The sequence below is a fragment of the Danio rerio genome, chromosome 8, assembly GCF_052040795.2.
Source record: "Danio rerio strain M-AB ecotype USA chromosome 8, GRCz13ab, whole genome shotgun sequence".
Taxonomy (NCBI): Eukaryota; Metazoa; Chordata; class Actinopteri; order Cypriniformes; family Danionidae; genus Danio; species Danio rerio.
In genome coordinates, this window is record NC_141028.1 from 29260702 (window position 1) to 29279605 (window position 18904).

The 18904-nt window shown below is 34.0% G+C and overlaps 1 long non-coding RNA gene across 2 annotated transcripts in view; it reads right to left on the bottom strand.

The window, feature by feature from the left end:
- Window positions 1-18904, bottom strand: part of LOC137490330 (uncharacterized) — a 144308-nt gene that overhangs the window by 109160 nt on the left and 16244 nt on the right. The window contains exons 1-3 of one of the 2 annotated variants that reach the window (XR_015498003.1): window positions 13748-13851; window positions 12407-12494; window positions 12158-12279 (exon numbers count right to left, since the gene is read on the bottom strand). This is a non-coding gene — a long non-coding RNA (uncharacterized LOC137490330). Of the gene's footprint in view, window positions 1-11536; window positions 12280-12406; window positions 12495-13747; window positions 13852-18904 lie in introns of those variants that run through there. The other variant, XR_015498004.1, reaches the window with a different exon arrangement.

The window sequence follows — 18904 nt, forward strand, 5'->3', positions numbered from 1 at the left end:
TGTAGTAAAAGTATATTTTCCCAAAAGTTGTACTTAAGTACACTTATTGCGAATGCAATATTATCACTAACACTTAAATTGGTTTTGAGTGTGGTAATTTTAAGTTTACATTAAATTTACTTTATTAAAAATCTATTAGCAATGTATTGTAGTAGAAGTACGTTTTCCCAACATACTTTTAATACAGTATTTAGCACCTTTTTTTTTTTTTTTTACAATTTGTATATTCTTTTAATATATTACTATTTTACTTTAAATCTGTCATAAATATATTTAAATGTTTAAAAGTAGGGTTCAAGTGTATTTCTAGTTGTAACTAAATATATATTTAATACTATCTTCGCACACTATTTTCGCACACTAATTTTGTACTTAATGTACTAAAAGTTAGTATTAAGTATATGTTAAAATAAACTTAATACCATCTAATTGTACTCAACTGTGCTATTTTGAGACACCCTGAAATTGAACTAAAATGTGCTTTTAACATACTATATCTGTATTTTAAAAAAATAGATTTAGTTACAAATAGAAATACACTTGAACCCTAATTTTAAACACTTATAAATATAGGGAATTTTAGGAAAATATAAATCCTGCACCCATTGGCCTGTCAACAACTACACTGGACAAAGGGTGCGTCTCAATAGAGTTTTCTAACTGGCGAATGACATGATAGTGTTGTATAAGGTTGTCTATGGTCATCTATTCAGTGCACCTTCAAAGAGGCGTGGCTTTGGAAAGCAAGACATAGACATGCATTTTCAAAGCTATTATGCTAAAGTTAGCATTTTGGCAGATCACCTACCACACCTTTAACTTATTGTTTTGAATTCTGATTTAATTCAATGAATAAAAATGTTCTAAAAATACTACAGATGTTTTTAAAAATAAATTGTGAAGCTGAGTTAACAAAGTGAATTAATGAAAAATAAATACTTTTAAGAGAATGACTACATATGGGAACATTAAAATACAACTTTCTATTTCAAATGCAATGGTTGTTCAAATGGTGCAAAAGCATTATGGGAGTGTCCGAATTCAGTTTTGCAATTTTAAGGACAAAAAAAAAAAAAAAACTCACACCCTGGGATATGGTCTAACAGGGTTGTGCTTTTAATCTTAATGACTTTTGGGAGTGTTATGAGCATAACGTGCATTAAACCAATCAGAGTCTCATTTCCCATCTTTAAGAGTCAGTTGTGTCACGCAATAGTGCATTTGTTATTTACATGACAGACTTTGCTTGTGGAAAAACTGAACGCTTTACTGCAAAAAACAACCGTTAAACAGACCATCTGTAGTGCAAGGATAAAGGACGAGCCTCCTCCATTCAGCCTCTTTACTTTCCTTTACTTGTTACTCCTTTTCATCTGTGGAGTAAGGTAATGGTGGAAAATCACTCCACTGAAGATCACATATTTAATTTAGTTTATTAACCGCAAAGATTTGTTTCTAATCTATTTCTATTTCAGTTCTAAATTCCAGCAAACTTATAATAGAAAAATAATAACGAAGTGTGGTCAAAGAATACGTGTTAATATATGTGTTATATCCAAACACACATCCTAGTCCTATGCCCCAAATAGTGATCAATACAGTACATCTGCAAAACCAGACAGGTGGACAATTCTAAACGTGTTTTTATTAAAACAAATAGAAATATGCATATAATAAATACTACTACTACTACTGCTAATAATAACATTGTACAAACACAAATGCAATAAACTGAAAACATATCCGATGATAAATACGATTCCCTTATATAAACAAACAATGATGACAATCAACAGAACATTGTGAGATGCATCTAAATGCACATATTTTTAGATATATTAATAATTGTAAACAAGACAAAAACACCAAGTAAAAGCATTTCTGCAGTGTTAATAGTGCATTGAGTTAGTAAGCGAACCTGCTTTCTCTGATCCGCTAGATTTTGAATTACATCTACCTCCATGCACAGCTGTCAGGTTGCCGTGGAGACGTATGAATCATATTTTACTCTAAGTCAGATTAGAATTGATTAAAGTGAGGTGCGCTAAGGTTGATACTGAAATCTGTGTTTTTGTGTACGTCTCTCTCTCTCTCTGACAGGGTTCAATTGCATTAGTGGAAGGGAATGCTTGTAGGAATGCATTTTTGTTGTTGTAAAATGTGATCGGAGGATCAAATAGCAGCACTCATGTCAAACAGCATGGTTAATCACCTTCACAGCTTGTACAGCGGTCACCTTCATCTTCAACTAATATTCATGCAAATCAGTTATATAGTCATATTTATGTGCATTCTAACTGCATTTTAAATAAATTCAAGATATACTGTATGGGTCTTTATATTGACATACATATGCTCAACAAAATGATGTGTGTAAAGTGACTGAAGTTTCATATACAATAGCGTTATAAATACACTGTAAGGCAAGACAAGCAAACCACAGATTTGTTGCAGCAGATTGCTCCATTATTTATGTTGGTGCATTTGAGCTGGCATAGATATGTGTGTGTATGTGTGTTTGCGCATTGACATATGGCCAGAGAGTGCGGGCAGTGTGGCCAGGTGTCTCTGCGGTGGTTAAGAGGCTCAGGCCAGGCTGGGAAACATCTGGACAGCTGTTACACAGGAGACCTTACTTATAAACACTGGCTAATTTGTTGCCTGTTTCCTCAGGTGTGAGTGTGCACCACAGGACGACCCATGGCTCTAAATTATTTACACTATGTAATAAAAAACGGATTAAGTTAGAAATTAAAAATGCTAAAATAACTTATTGGAGCTTAAAAGATATTATTGAAACTCAAAACAACAAATATTATAGCAAAATTATTATTATTATTATTATTATTATTATTATTATTATTATTATTATCAGGATTCTTTTACTTTGATGAAAAATAAAAAATTATTAAAACCTAAATCTAAACATTTTTATAAACAGTATAATGTATTACTTTGTTATTTCTTTAAACTTTATAATGTATAAAGTTTTTTTAAGGGCTCTTCTAAACAATTTATTGTGCCATTGATTATGTACATTATTTTTTATAAGCAATAATGTAATAAAATAAATTGGTCAAGATGATTTTTTTTTATAATCCTTTATAATAAAATTGGATTTACTTACAATCATATAAAACAAATATACAATTATTTTACTTGCATTTATTTTCAATCAGGAAGCCTTTTTTGGCAATATTCATGTCAGGCTTTTTTAAAATATAAATACAGTTGAAGTCAGAATTATTATCCCCCCTGTTTCTTTTTTCTCCCCAATTTCTGTTTAAAGTATAGAAGATTTTTTCCAACACATTTCTAAACATAATAGTTTTCATCATTCATCTCTAATAACTCTAATTTTACTAGATATTTTTCAAGACACTATACAGCTTAAAGTGACATTTAAAGGCTTAACTAGGTTAATTGGAAGAAAAAATATTATCGACATACTGTCGATATATTTATGGACACACTGAGAACATTTCCTTGCTGTTCAACATCTTTTTTGAAATAATTAAGAAAAGAAAAAAAAATTCAAAGAGGGGGTAATAATTCTGACCTCAACTGTATATGTATGTATGTATGTATGTATGTATGTATATGTGTGTGTGTGTGTGTGTACACACACACACACACACACACACACACACACACATAACATGACATGAGCAAAAAAGCAGCGTAATCACTACCAGACTGCTGTTGTGTTTGTGATATTGAGGGAGTGGTCAGGGGTAAGTTCTCTGAATAACACTGTTGAGAACCAGGATAGGAAAGTAACTGTATTAAAATAGGCACTGTGCTTATAAATGAACTGCATAGTTGCAATCAATACAAAAGAGAAAGATCGACTTAGAATATCACTTACCAGTTTAATCATTTGATCAGCTGTAGTTAGAAATCACACCGTTTTAATCTTCTAAGCAAGGACTTATTATGCGGTCCTGGCACCACACATATATGTGTGTGTGTGTGTGTGTGTGTGTGTGTAACCAGATTAAAAACTGATTGAGATCAAGGTCTCATTAACAAGAGTGACCTGGCCAAATCACACGACTTTCTGTGTGGAAAATAAATAATTAAATAAATAAATAAATACATTTAATTTAAAGATAATATGCAAATATAGTTTAGTTATTCAGCTATACCACATTACACAATGTTAAAAACACATACATTGAGAAATGGACTGTTGTTGTTAGTTATAAAGGCTGGAGCAAAATTATATAATTGGGATGAGCTCAGATATTTTTCATTCAGACCGAAGAGTATTCCAGGATGAGGGGATGGCATGACTAAAGGCTTGCTTCCCTTTTTCAGTTCGAACCCAAGGAACAGTCAAATGATTAATAACATAGGGCATACTGGCTTTTTCACCTATGAAGAAGGGGACATGGGTATAAAGGCGCCAGACCTAGAAGAGCTCTGAACCTTCTTACATTCAGAGAAGGCCACTCAGCTTTGGCATACAGTTCATAATGGTGAGTTAGTCTACGTTAGCCTGTAACAAAGGTCAGAGCACTGTGGTAAGCAGAGTTTAAAGGTTGAAGATTGTAGGCAATTTTAAACATAGATTATGATGTCATATACTATGATGATGATGATCATATACTATATTTGTGCTCCTCTTCAAATCTCCCATTAAAATATTATATCCAATTGCACTCAGCATACTCTATATGTGGACTTTATAACATCCAAACTGATATCTTAAATCTATGTTGTCAACACAGTCTAAGGGGTGTAATTTTTGGTCCGAACACTGCTAGTTCTTTGAGAGCCTGAGAGAGTGAATCACTATTTTACTGATCTCCACCTGCTGAGAAACACAAGCGTACAATTACCCTCCACTCACAGCTAATCTGCTGAAATGAATCATGTTATTATGTGTACAGACACGGGTAATTCCATGTTCCAGTCCTTCCTTCGATTTACTGAAGCAAATATAATATCCCTGCAGAATTCTGAAAGGCCGATTAATTTTCAGTTAATTTCTTTTCCTGACGAAAAGTCTGAATTGCACTTGGTGTAAACATAGGAAATTGCATCTAACAAGCATTCAAAATAAATCTTCAAGTGGTCTACATTTTTTTTAAACTGTATTTATTTGAGAGCTATTTTAGTTGCTAGTATAATATGATGCTATGAAATAAATATATTGCTCATTTTTACAGGAATCCTTACCCACATCTCTGATCCACTCTCAAGAGGCCTGTACCAACATTGCACCATTATAAACCAGCGTCAGGAGGAGGACAATTTTCATAGATGATACGTGTGGTTCATTAAAGATTGTTATAAGAGTGTAAATGTCTTATAAGTGTCATGCTTGGCATTAACATTAGTCTCGGGTGAGCAGAGCTCAAGTGGTGAGATAAGGGATATGGCTCGCCATTTACACCTGGTAGTAATACACACTTCAAATGCATCTCCTGTGACACCCTATAGTATGTGTGGATTTTGTGACTAAATGCATCACCTGTCACACTACTATTTTACTATAAAACAATATCAAGTCTATAAAAAATAATGCAAAAATAAATAAGTTTATTTTTCAGACTTTCAATTCAGTAATGATTAATTGAAAGCCACATAAAACTGAAAACTAACAAGGTGTTCCCAATTAAAGATTAGTTGTTCATTACAGCCTTTAAAATTCTAAATTTACCAAATGTATTATGCTAGTTTATTCTTAATATCAAGTGTAGGAACATATGATAGGAAACACAGCTCACAGATAAATTTACATTAAATATAAATAAATAAATAAATGCATTATTCATTTATTTTCCTTCAGCATAGTGTTTATTGAATACAGCTGAATGAACCACCAAAATAAATAGATACAAATTATGACCCATCAGCAACAAAATAGTTTAGGTAACACATTACAATAATGTTGTATTAGTTAAAAAAAAAAACACTTTAAAAAAAGGCTCTTTATTTAATAGGTGTACTGACAAAAACGGTGTAACAGCAGTAAACCCTTCCTGATTTGTGCTCACATTGAAATACCCCATTAAACAATAACAGATTGTGCTACCAGCATAATATTTATTTTATGGGATATGATTTAAGGAATTAAAGGAAGTTTATCCAAAAATAAAAACTTATTTTATAAATTACTTATTTATTACTCATCCTTGTTCAGGACTTGTTATTTACTCAATCCAGGCTTATTCTGAAAACGTACCACTATATACATTTCTGAAGAGTGCAAAATACGTCCCAGAAAGTACTTTTCTTTGTTGCAGTTTTAGTTTTCACGACTCCACTGGAGGGTGCTGTGTATGCTTTTTGGGATCTCAAATTTCTTTTGAGAGTGCCATTTGCGCCGGCTGTTTTTGTGTAAATCCACCAGAGGTCGTTGCTTGACTGACTGACTGACCGATCAACTGACCCACCGTCCTCCTCCTCTAGACCCAACCAATAGTGTTTTCAAAAGCACCGATTGACCAGTACCCACCCATTTACCTAAACTCAACCGTCAGTTTTAAAAATCAATCCAGAAAAAGAAAAGCCCTCGTCTGATATTTACCACATTTTTAGATTTGACCATATTCTCATGAACATACATGCATACATACACACTTCTGATTACTTAACTCACAATCTCCAGAAATGTATATAGGGCTACTCTTTCAAAATGAGTTTATGTTGAATTTACCAAGTAATTTTAAAACTCCACTATATTTTCCAATAAACTGCAGTCACTACTTTATTTTCTTCTCTATAGGGATGGCTGAGTAGAAAAAAAATCAGACCTGTGATTCCTGTTCAATCAAATATCTCATAGAAATAAATCGCATCAAATCAAGCAACCTCTAGACATGGGTTCCATATAAATACAGCAAACCGTTTGGAAGCATTTAAAGTGTCCAAAAAGAAAATTTTTACACACAGTGACCAAAAGACTGATGAGAAGATGATGAATGCCTACTGTATGATGACTGAAATCACCAAATGGCCTTAAACAATAACTAAATGCACTACAGAATGTTACGTTATTACGTGTGCGTGCGCATGCACGTGCACACAGCATGCAAATGCCTTAACCTTCCACAGCGTAATATTCGTTACTCACTACTCACTAGTCTTGAGTACTTTTAAAAAGAGCTACTTTTACTCATACTTTAATAATTTTTACAAAAGCTGCTTTTACTCTACATTTTTGACAAAAATTGGTACTTTTACTTGAATATGATTCTCATTACTCTTCACCACTGCTTACAGTATGTCTGAGATGTACAATACATGCATTTCTGACTACTGTAAGTGGTTTGAACGGCTATATCATACATCAGTCTGATCACTGGTTGTCAATTCAGTTAAACCTTAATAGGTTTAATTAAATCCATCTGTGTGCCATTCAGGTGGGATTACAGTGAGGTAATATCACACAGAGACAGAAAGAGAGACAGCACACAGTATGCGATCATGTATGGGTGGGTGTACAGTAGCTGTCCAAGTGTGATGCAAATGTTATAGTAGCTGACAGAAAGGCCTTGAAGTGTGTGCGCGTGAGTGTGCATACTGAATACAGAAGTATTGAATGCGAATGCTGCGGTTTAGATGAACCAAACAGATGAATTAAAAACCTGAAATGTATCCATTCTGGCTTCACAGTTACATTCTGAAAACAAAGAGTCATTTTCAGAAAAAAAGTATAGTTAGTGAACAGCACTAAAGCAGCTGGTAAACACTAGCTTTTTTTCTAAGTGTATGTTTCTCCAGTGTTTCGTAACAGAGATAAATTTAACACCTCCACAGAGACACAACAGATGTTGGAACCATATCAGTGCTGAATACACACACCCAAACTTGCAGCATCTTAACAAATGAACACACTGCTTTTTTCAACAAAATAAACTTTACAGTCTTTTGTGCACCTTCTTTCTTCTTCCCTTCTTTAGGATGAGACATTAAACTGAAGTCCTGACTCTCTGTGGTCATTAAAAATCAATGGCAATTCTCGTAAAGCGTAAGGGTGTAACCTTGGTGTTGTGGCCAAATTCACGCCATAAGCCCTTTACCCATGGCCTCCCAATCATCCCCATTCACCAATTAGCTCTACCATTAGCTGTGGTTCATGTGATTTTGTTATAAGAGATCATGTGATGAAAATGTATATGAATGGACAAACAAGCAGGCTGAACGCACTGTAAAACATCTGAAATGTTGTTTTGTCCATTCCTAAACACCTTAACCATGTCAGAATTATTATTCCTTTAGGTATATTGCCAGATACGATGAACACACACACACAATTTTAAAATTGTATTTTGCCAATTTATTTTTACTGTCAACAAACTAGCAATGTATGGTAGGAAACACAGCTCACACAGATTTCGCTTTCAAAACTAGCCAATATATATTAAACAATGTGGCAGGCTTGTGTCCCTGCTGAACTTAATAAAAAAATATAACTTTTTGTCCTTACAAAAATTCCTTATCACTTAAATCCTTATTGAACTTCTTTCTTTACTTTCTTTACTTCAGACAGCCTGAAAATGCAAACATTTGCAATGCAATTTCAAAGATCCAACTTTACAAAATGACAACTTTACTAGATTTGTGTAAATCCAAACACAAGAATCTGTTTGGATTAAAAGGTGACGTTATGTGCAATTATATTACATGTTTAGTAGCTATAGCCCTGCGCAATTACTTGACAATAAAAGCAATGAGGATTGGCTAAATATATGTAAATTATAATGGGCTATACTTCCCATTCTTTGTATTGAAGAGATTTTTGCTGGAGAAATATTCTTTTTTTTTTTCCTTTTCCATTTTTCCTTCATTTTATGGGAACTTAAATAGTAGGAGGCATTGCGGATTACAGGATACTAACCATTCTCTCACATTTTGGGTATGTCCTAATATTAGAATTTTTTTGGAAAGGGATGCATGGCATTTTATAAAATATCTTAAATACTTCAATTGATTTCAGCTTTGAGGTACTTTATTTGGCTATGCTATCAATAAATTCCTTGGAAAGAAAAACTAATTTATGTACAGAGGGATCCTTGCTTCAAGTAAAAAAAGCCATTACTAGGTGCTGGTATAAACCTAGTCCACCACAAATGTGTTATTTTATTTCTTCTGTATAGTTTTTGATAAGGATGATGTAAAATCAGGCATAGCAATGTGTTGTTCTGTCACTGTCATTAAGAAATTTGTTTCCTCTTTGATCCCTTATAGGAGAATTTAAACTGAAAAGCGGTAAAAGTGACATGTCATATACAGATGCTGTGAATTGTATCTCTCTGCAATAAAAACTTTAAAAAAAATTTGAAAAAAAATCTGAAAAAATAAATAAATAAAATAAATAAATAAATAAATCACCTAGGCCACAAATTATTATCTAATATTATTGTCTATTTACCAACAGACAATAAAATAATAATAATAATAATAATAACAACAATATTAACAATTACAATATCAATAATAATAATAATAATAATAATAATAATAACAACAACAACAACAACAACAACAATATTAACAATTAAAATATCATTAATAATAATAATAATAATAATAATAATAATAATTAATATTTAATATGTTGGCAAACTCCGTTTTGTTCACATTTTGCTCCTGAGATGTTCACTTTTCAGCATATCATGTGTTAATTAGGAAATATGTAAATTAATGCAATTAAAAAAGGTCGCAAAATGGTGATTCCTGACTTGTTCAGTGTCCCCTATACCCTCTTAATCCAGCTTCCTCCTGAGGCTTCTACCATCTTTATCCACCTGTCCTAACAGTTTCACTCCACTTCCTTCTCCTCCTACTTTCTATTCAGAATTTTATCCTCTGTTCCGCTGTGCTGGTTCTTAATACAGTACTGTGCAAAGATTACACATTCCACAAGTGTTATCCCATGAGAAATTAACGTTCTGCTGATGAATCGCTAAGGTCATTTTTTTTAAGCTGAAAGTAAAACTATGTCAAACGGCTCATTCTCTTACTGTTGTACAGTGGCTTATTGCTCTTATTATTCTTTCTTTTTTTTTCTTTTTTGTCTTGATTAGTGTGTGTCTGTAGGGAAGAGTCAGGAAATTATTGATAAAAGACAGAGGCGTGATTTTAGAATTGCTTCTATGTGTTGGAAATACTTCTAAGCCTTATTTGTTTGTTTGTTTTCTATGTTTGCTTTTATATTTATATTTTTTATTTTTACATTGGCATTTAATATCTTTTGTTCAAATACATTATGAACAGCAGCTACGCTAATTATTTTCTTTGTTCTCTGTTTCCACCTGGTGATGCCCATCCTGAGGCCTCTAGAGATTGTGCAGCACCATTGATGAGACCCAAGATTTGTGAGGGATGAAGCTAACCATTGACAACTTTAAAGGGCATCTATTTTTACTTCTTTTTCAAGATTAAGGATATGACTTTTGTGTTTCCATAGTGTGTCTGTAAAATTTCAGCTCAAAACACCCATCAGATCATTTATTATACCTTTCAGAATATTGGAATTTTCTGCTCTGAACACAATGCAGCTGTTTTTGTTGCCTGTGTATTTAATGCTAGTTCTCTTCACTCACTGTTCCCACGTGCTTGTCAGAGTGTGCCTCAGTCTCTGGCTCAGATGCGCCACATTTAACTTTGCACTGATTTGCACAGCAAAAGTGACAGGATACATGTAGTATCCTCTACTGTATGGACATGCGTTATGTTAACGTACAAATTAAACCTGATTTAATGTCCACAAATCAAGATTTAAGCATCTTCTTTTATAATTGCACTGGCATGCAGCTGTGGTGATAAAGCAAAGACGGTAAAATCGCTGTAATTCATTACAAACATGAGATATATTAATACACTGCTGTCAATCAATTTGGTGGGTGGGGAAACCGCATTCTTATGTCACGTTGCGGTGGGCCTTATAATAGGATTTGAATGCTATTTTAATGTCAGGAAAAAAAACAAAAGACTACACCAATATGACTGTGGACACACTAGACCTACACACAGTTCTGTTCAGACAGCTTCCAAAAGATGATTTTCATCATAGGTGCCCTTAAGAACTTTAAGACTTCAATAATGTCAGGAGTAGCATGTGTATTTTAAACAGCAAATAACTTAAAACTGATCCTTGAGGCACCCCATACGTCACAGTGAAAGTGGTTAATTTTTATTTAGAAACTGGTAATGGTCAATTAAGACCATTGCAAAGCCTGTCCCTAAACAGCTGTAAAATTGAAGCAATCTACAGATGAGGCTGTTCTCCCATAAATCCACCAGAAGTCGCAGTCGACTGACTGACTTACTGACTGACCAACTGACCAATCCCCCACTTTCCCCCTTCCCTAAACCCAACCATTAGTGTTTTAAAAAGCAAGGGTTAATCCACCCACTCCCTTCCACAAACCCAACCGCAGTATTCTAAAAAGCTGGTAAGCGAGAAAAGGTACAGCATCATACTGCCCTGTAGCGTTCGTTTTAAAGATGAAATGCAACCATACATGGTTCTAACTACATAATTCTAGATCTCCAGAAATGCATATAGGTTTACGTTTTCAGAATGAGCATATGTTGGAAAAGCACTAAAAAAATAAACTTGAATTGAATTGGATTAAATTGCCATCTCCTACTAAAAGTACCACATCTCAGCAAGTCTGAATCGCATGAACGAACAGCTAAGCCATGGCTCTATCAATGCAGTGTCCACCTCACCTCTCCTACTACCATATTCCAGTCTAGTGGCTTCCAAAAACTACCTTGCATCATTGGTTCAGAAGAACTTGACATGATGGACCAGATGCTTTTCCACTATTTCACCAACTGAGGCACAGGCCTCAAATAAAAAGTAAATAAAAAATATTAAAAAAAACTATTATAAAAAAAGTTGAACTGAATAATTAACAATAGCTATATAAGAGAGAAGTCTGACTACACAGGTTTAGAGTCATGACAGTTTTTCTAACCTGTGCCCTTTAACAGACCTGTGAGAAAGTGATACTTTCAGAAAAAAAAAGATGTGCGTGTGTGAGAGAATGGAAGAAAAAAAGCAATGACTTGAGCGATAAGCCCACTTAAGACCAAGCACTTCAAACGCCATGGCAGGAAGAGTCAAAGGTTAATGAAAGGGCACTTTGGCGGAGGGATGAAGACATGACAGAGGAATAAAAAAGTGGATTACCCAGCTCTGATATCAAAGGGTCCCTCCATGCGCTCGCTCTCTCCGGAATACCTCAGAGTCAGAGTTTGATCAGACCGTCTTAGTCCTTGCTGACAGCCCGTATAGCAGTTACCGCAGTTAAACTGAGAGAAAACAGATTATAAACATACAAATGTCACAGCAATTAGCAATCATCCACGTGATTAAACTCGTAACTATGGTATAATTTGTGTTGTCGTATTTAAACCACGTCTAGCTTCACCTCCTCACCTCTGCTGTTTCTTTGCTTAATCTTCTGCCATGATCCAGGCTGCAGAAGTCAGGAGGTTACGCAGATCAGAGAGATGATTCATCATGCCTGCATCGCCAAAAAACACAAAGCGCTAAAGATGAGCTTTATCTTTGAGGACTCTCCTACGGAGTTGTCTTTATTATAATGGATTACATTGGCTCATTAGAGCTGTGGTCTAGCAGTTAACGCAGAAGATGTCAACCTTTTTATTTTTTTCGGTCTGTGACCCATTTTTCACCCCATCCCACAGAATTAGTCTTGGGGATATTCTGAATTTATGAATAACAGCAGGGTAACAAATTATTTAAATGAGGCTGGACAGGCCAAATGCTTTGTATGTTTTTTTTTTCTTGTTGAATACCACTACCAACAGGAAATGTAATGTTTGTAAAAGTGACATGTGATCTGGACCTTTATTTAAAGGTATTTACTGACTGTAGGGAGTATAGTTAAAGGCTCATTCACACCAAGGACAATTGTCACAGAAGAACCCATGGTAAGTCATTCATTCATTCATTTTCTTGTCGGCTTAGTCCCTTTATTAATCCAGGGTTGCCACAGCGGAATAAACCGCCAACTTATCCAGCAAGTTTTTACGCAGCGGATGCCCTTCCAGCCGCAACCCATCTCTGGGAAACCCCCATGGTAAGTAGTTGATTTAATGTTACAGTTCATGCGATAATCAGAAGTAGTCTATGTCATCTATAAACAGATGTTTTTTCTCATAATATTATGCATGTATTCGCCATGATTTAATTTAATTCAGTTTTATTTGTATAGAGTTTTTACGATGTAGATTGTCAAAGCAGCGTCACATAAAAAATCAAAAGTAAATTGTAAATTGAAACAGTGTAGTTCAGTTTTCAGAGTTTAAGTTCAGATCAGTTTAGCTCAGTTCAGTGTGGTTTAATAATCACTGAGAGTCCAAACGCTGAAGAGCAATCTTCGATGTGCAGCTCTACAGATCCTGAACCATGATGCTGCTACAGCTTCAGCATGAACATACTTCATTCCTAAATTTGTGAATATTGTATTTCATGTTCCATGCAATTAAGTTATTGAAATCAATAAGTAAAAAACTAATTCAAATGATTTCACTAAATCACTTAAAACCTCAACTCTACAGCGTGAAGTTTATTATCTCTATTTGCTAAACTGTTTCTTTGCTGAAGCTGTTCCAGAGCAATAAATAAAAAAAATTACTACTAGGTGTCACTGTAGAGATGGGTTTCGAAACGTTTAAAGCTTCGACACATTTGCTTTGAGTGTTTCATGGAGTCTCGCTTTTCCCCCTGGCTTGACAGTTAAAACAAACTCACCAACAGAGGTTACGCAAACAAAGATAGATAGATAGAGAACAAGGAAACATGAAAATATATATATCAAACAGTAAGGATCACATGACATGAAACAACCAAAGAGAAACCAGACACATGACTAAATCAACCAATTAATACATGACACACATACAAAGATAAGACTAAATTTCAAAATAAAAGTACAAGACACCATGACACCTTACATCAGTATAAATATGCTTGCAAATTTCACTTAATTTGAGGATGTTATTCGATATATATATATATATATATATATATATATATATATATATATATATATATATATATATATATATATATATATATATATATAGCGCTGTCAAAATTAATGCGTTAACGCATGCGATTAATTTTAAATAATTAAAAAAAAATTAACGCAATTAACGCAGTTCAGATTTTTTTTTACTTCCTGTTGTGGTGGACGTGTGTTCAACATGCAATAAATGTGAATAAGAACAAGGAAGCACTTTTTGAAGGCATGTTCCAGTATAAAACAATTAGTTGCATCACAAGTTATCCAGAGTTTCATGCAATTTCAGGTGTTTCATTTTTAACTTTCGACATCTGTTGTAAGTTGATACCGCATGGCGAACAGAAAGAAAATCCTCCGCATTTCGTGACTCGATGTTCCTTTAAGGTAAGGTTCCTTTTAAGGCTACATGGTAGAATTTTAATAAGAGTATTATCTTAATCATATTACAATCGGAGTATTGGTGTCTTATGTAAATGTACTCAGAACGTCTGGTGAAGTCGCGAGCTGTCAAAGACAGGGCATTACTCTGCCTTTCAGCATGAGCCCTCCAAGTTTAGTGTGTTTCCTCATTAAACACAACGAAAGCGTATGCTTCGCGTTGTTGTGTCAGAATCCTTGTGAAATACTTTAGGACGCTTAGTTTAGGACGCTTAACAAATTTGATGAACGTGATCATGCGTGTTGAATCTGAGCTGAGGGGAGTCGCTCCAGTATAGAAGGCCGTTGGGGCCAAAACGTCTGCAGCGCGTTGTGTGTGTCTGTCTGTGTCAGGGGTGGAGTGAGCAACGTTTCTGAGTAGGGTCGAGAGGGGTGTGCAATGTATTTAATGACCGGTTTGCAAGAAATTATCATTCATTTGCGGGCATTTGGGAGTCTCTGTGCACTTGCGGGATACTCCTAGTCTTAGCAACTGGATGAATGTAAAGGAGGATTAAGCAAAATTGTTTCTACTCTATAATTAATGTTCTCAACTCACAGCAATAAAACTTTACAATGAGTGCAACAGTTTGTATTCTATAGTTTATTATTATAATTTTTCATTTTCCATATCTGCAATTCCTGTATTTTGGCATTTTTTTGCAGTCCACTTAGAATCCAACATGGAAATCAATGTTTTCTTTATTGACATTGATTGTTTTGAAATTTAAATGTCATTAACATGCCTGTGTTTTAATTTCTGTAATAAATATGGCTGTCAAGCCAGGATCTTGATGGTTTATTGTGGGTATGTTGTTTACATGAAGAAATCTGATTTACAAGTTAAACAAAAATTCTATTAAACAATTATATTTTGAATTTAAATTTATTTTTATTGCGTTTACATTAATTTTACATTTAACTGCAAAATTACAAGTTTCAGTATTTTAAATACGATTAATCGCGATTAATTTTTTTAAAAAGGTGCGATTGATTAGTTAATTTTTTTAATCGATTGACAGCACTAATATATATATATATATATATATATATATATATATATATATATATATATATATATATATATATATATATATATATATATATGTATGTGTGTGTGTGTGTGTGTGTATGTAAATAGTGTGTAAAGTATATTAGTATAGTGAAAAGGGTATGAAGTTAAATCTTCTAAATCTTATCAAGATTTATAAATCTTACCATGATTTCATGATATTTATTTTAAAGGTTATTGTTTTTTACTTTAGTTAGCTTTTTAATTTAAAAGGGACACATTAACTGTCCAAATTATTTTCATCTACCCTTCTCTCTCTTCCAATAAACGGTACTATCCACTATTAAACTATATTTATCGAATAACATTTTGACCTTAGCTATCCTAAATGCAATTAAAAAGACACCAAAGAGATATGATGTTTGATTGGCTGTGTAAAAGTGTCTTTAATTGGTCAATAACACAAGCCACAAAAGCTTTTATTAATACAAATTGTTTTGACCTGAGCATAAAAAAAAAAGTTTATCTAAAAAATCTATTTCACAAAACCAATTTCTTGTATAGAGTAGAAACCAAAATTGTCCATTTTGATCGCCTGCTTTGGTTTGGATGTTAAATTGTCCATGCAGAATTAATGGCCACCACTGCCCTATAACACTCCATTACCCCGAGTGGAAGCAGATGGGCAGCAGAAGCAGGGTATCGTGGGTAAAGTGCCTCTCAGCTCTGTCTCCATTCTCCCCTTCATTGGTTCTGCAGATGTGTTATGAGGTTCTTCACTCCCAACTGAAAATCACTGACGCTTCTGTTGCCGTGCTGTTTAGGCCGGAGATCACATGTGCTCTTTTCCACATACAGTACACATCATATATATTAGCAGTGTTGAGTCATTCCTCTGATTTTTTTTTTTTTTTTAACAGGTATGGAAATGTATTTTGTCTTTTGTTGTTTATATTCTTTGTTTAAAATGTTCATATTGAGAGAAACACTTGTGTCTTGGTATCACTTTATTTTATTTTACAATTGATGCTGTTAACAAACTATTAACTAAGAGTTTTAGCTCAAGAAACTATAAATTTGGTGCTTATTGTTAGAATGGGATTTTAACTACAGCATTCAAACTGTAGTTTTGCCAAATTACTAAAATGTTATCAGTATATACATTTCTAGTCAAACCATCCTTCTGCAATCTTATACAGAAATAAGGGCAGTTAGAACAGCTAAAACCGTGGAGGAGCGTTGCTAATATGTGACTGTATTGTATTTCAATATGGAGCAATTAAGTTTTGATGTTAAATTAAAAAAAAAAAGAAACACAAATACATGAAAATGAAATGATTGAATGACAACAACTTTCTATGGTTACAACTGAATTAGTCGTAAAATAGCTGTATAAAATAATTAAACATAAAATAACAAAAAGATATGATATTAATTGTAACCAGTTTAAATGTTAAATAAAGTTACATGTGAGACCAAAGAGAGAGCAGTAGCCAGTGAAGAAAAGCTTCAGAGCAGGAATGAGCAGATTTCTATTTTGTGTCTTTCTTGACTATGTGACCAAAGGGCTGAGACATACAAAATGCCCAACTGACCACATGGTAAACACTCAAAGTTCACATAAATCTTGACCTGTGCCTGATCTTATCCTCATTTGTAAGGGCTTTTTGGTGAAAAAGACATGTTTTGCAATTTAATCAAGTGCATATGACATATATTTTGATTAGTTAGTAAGGTAATAGTAGGGTTTAAGTACTGTATTTGGTAGGATTAGGGATGTAAAAGAAAAGCATACAGTACTTTATAAGTGTTAATGTAGTGTGAATATCTTAATAATGGGCAGTCAATAAGCCAGTAGTTAAATGGATGCATTGTGACAAACTAAAGTGCAATCAGTGTCTATAATAGACAATTAGTAAACAAAAGTTGAAACATTAATGATAAAAATGGCACAAAGACTTTATTGTTTTCCTTTTTTTAATTGTTTTTGACAAACTTATTATGCATCCTTTTTTGTTCCACCAAACTGTAAAAATCATATGACAAAAGTCATAACAGTTTTTTGTATTTTTTTTTTTTTTTTGTTACTTCAGGTTATTTAAACCTTAAAATTGCATTAAAATGTCTCAGTTTCCAACCTTTAATTAATTAATTTATTTGTTTTTTTTAGAAACACAAAAGAATAGTAGGGAGCAGTTATATAGTAAAACACAATACAATTTTGCGCTGTAATATATATATTAAAATACATATACATATTTCAATTTTGTATTACTATTTTTCTGCCTTTCATGCGAACCAGAAAATCTGAAAATTCCTGCCAACAAAAATAATTATATTTTAGCATTAGAAAAACTACTGTGACTAAAGAGCTTACATGTGTTAGTAGATTAACATTACAGAGCTACAAACCCAACCTAAGTGCTCAACAGAGATTTTTAAAAAGTACTTTTTATAATAATAAATCCTAATATGTGCATAGCCTAGCAACACCTTAGCAACCACATAAATCACCCTGCCTTGGCAACCACTCAGAACATCCTAGCAACCACATAGCAATGCCTTAGCAGCTGCCTAGCAACCACTCAGAATACATAAGTAACCACCTAACAACACATTACCAACAACTTGGAACACCCTAGCAACCACTAATTATTAAAATGCTTTAGCAAACGCCTAAAAATGCCTTAGCAACCAGTAAAAAGACCCTAACAACCTTTTAACAGCCGCCTAGCAAACCTTTAGAACACTCTAGCAACACTTTAGCATTTGCTCAGAACACCTTAGCAACCACATAGCAATGCCTTAGCAATTACCTAGCAACCACTCAGAACACCCTGGCAACCACCTAACAACACTTTAATGTCCTGGAATTCCCTAACAACCACCTAGCAACCACTTAAACCAAAATACTTTAGAAACCGCCTAACAATGCCTTAGCAACCAGTCAAAAGACCCTAGCAACACCTTAGCATCTATCTAGCAAACACTCAGAAACCCTAGCAATTGCCTAGAACACCCAAACAATCACCCTGCAACGCCTTAGCAACCATTCAGAACACCCTAGCAATCATCTAGCAACACCTTAGCGACCCACTTGAACAGCCAAGCAACGCTTTAGGAACCAGTAAAAAGACCCTAGCAACACCTTAGCAGCCCTCAGAACACTCAGAACACCATAGCATCCACATAGCAACACTTTAGCAACCACCTAGCAACCACTCAGAACACTCTAGCAACCACCTAACAACACATTAACAACAACCTAGAACACTTTAGCCACCGCCTAGCAACCACTAAAAAATCTCAACACTCTAGTAACTGCCTAGCAATGCCTTAGCAACCAGTCAAAAGACCCTAGCAACACTTTAGCAGCTGCTTAGCAAACACTCAGAAACCCTAGCAACCACCTAGCAAAACTTTAGCAATCACTTACAACACCCTAGCAACACCT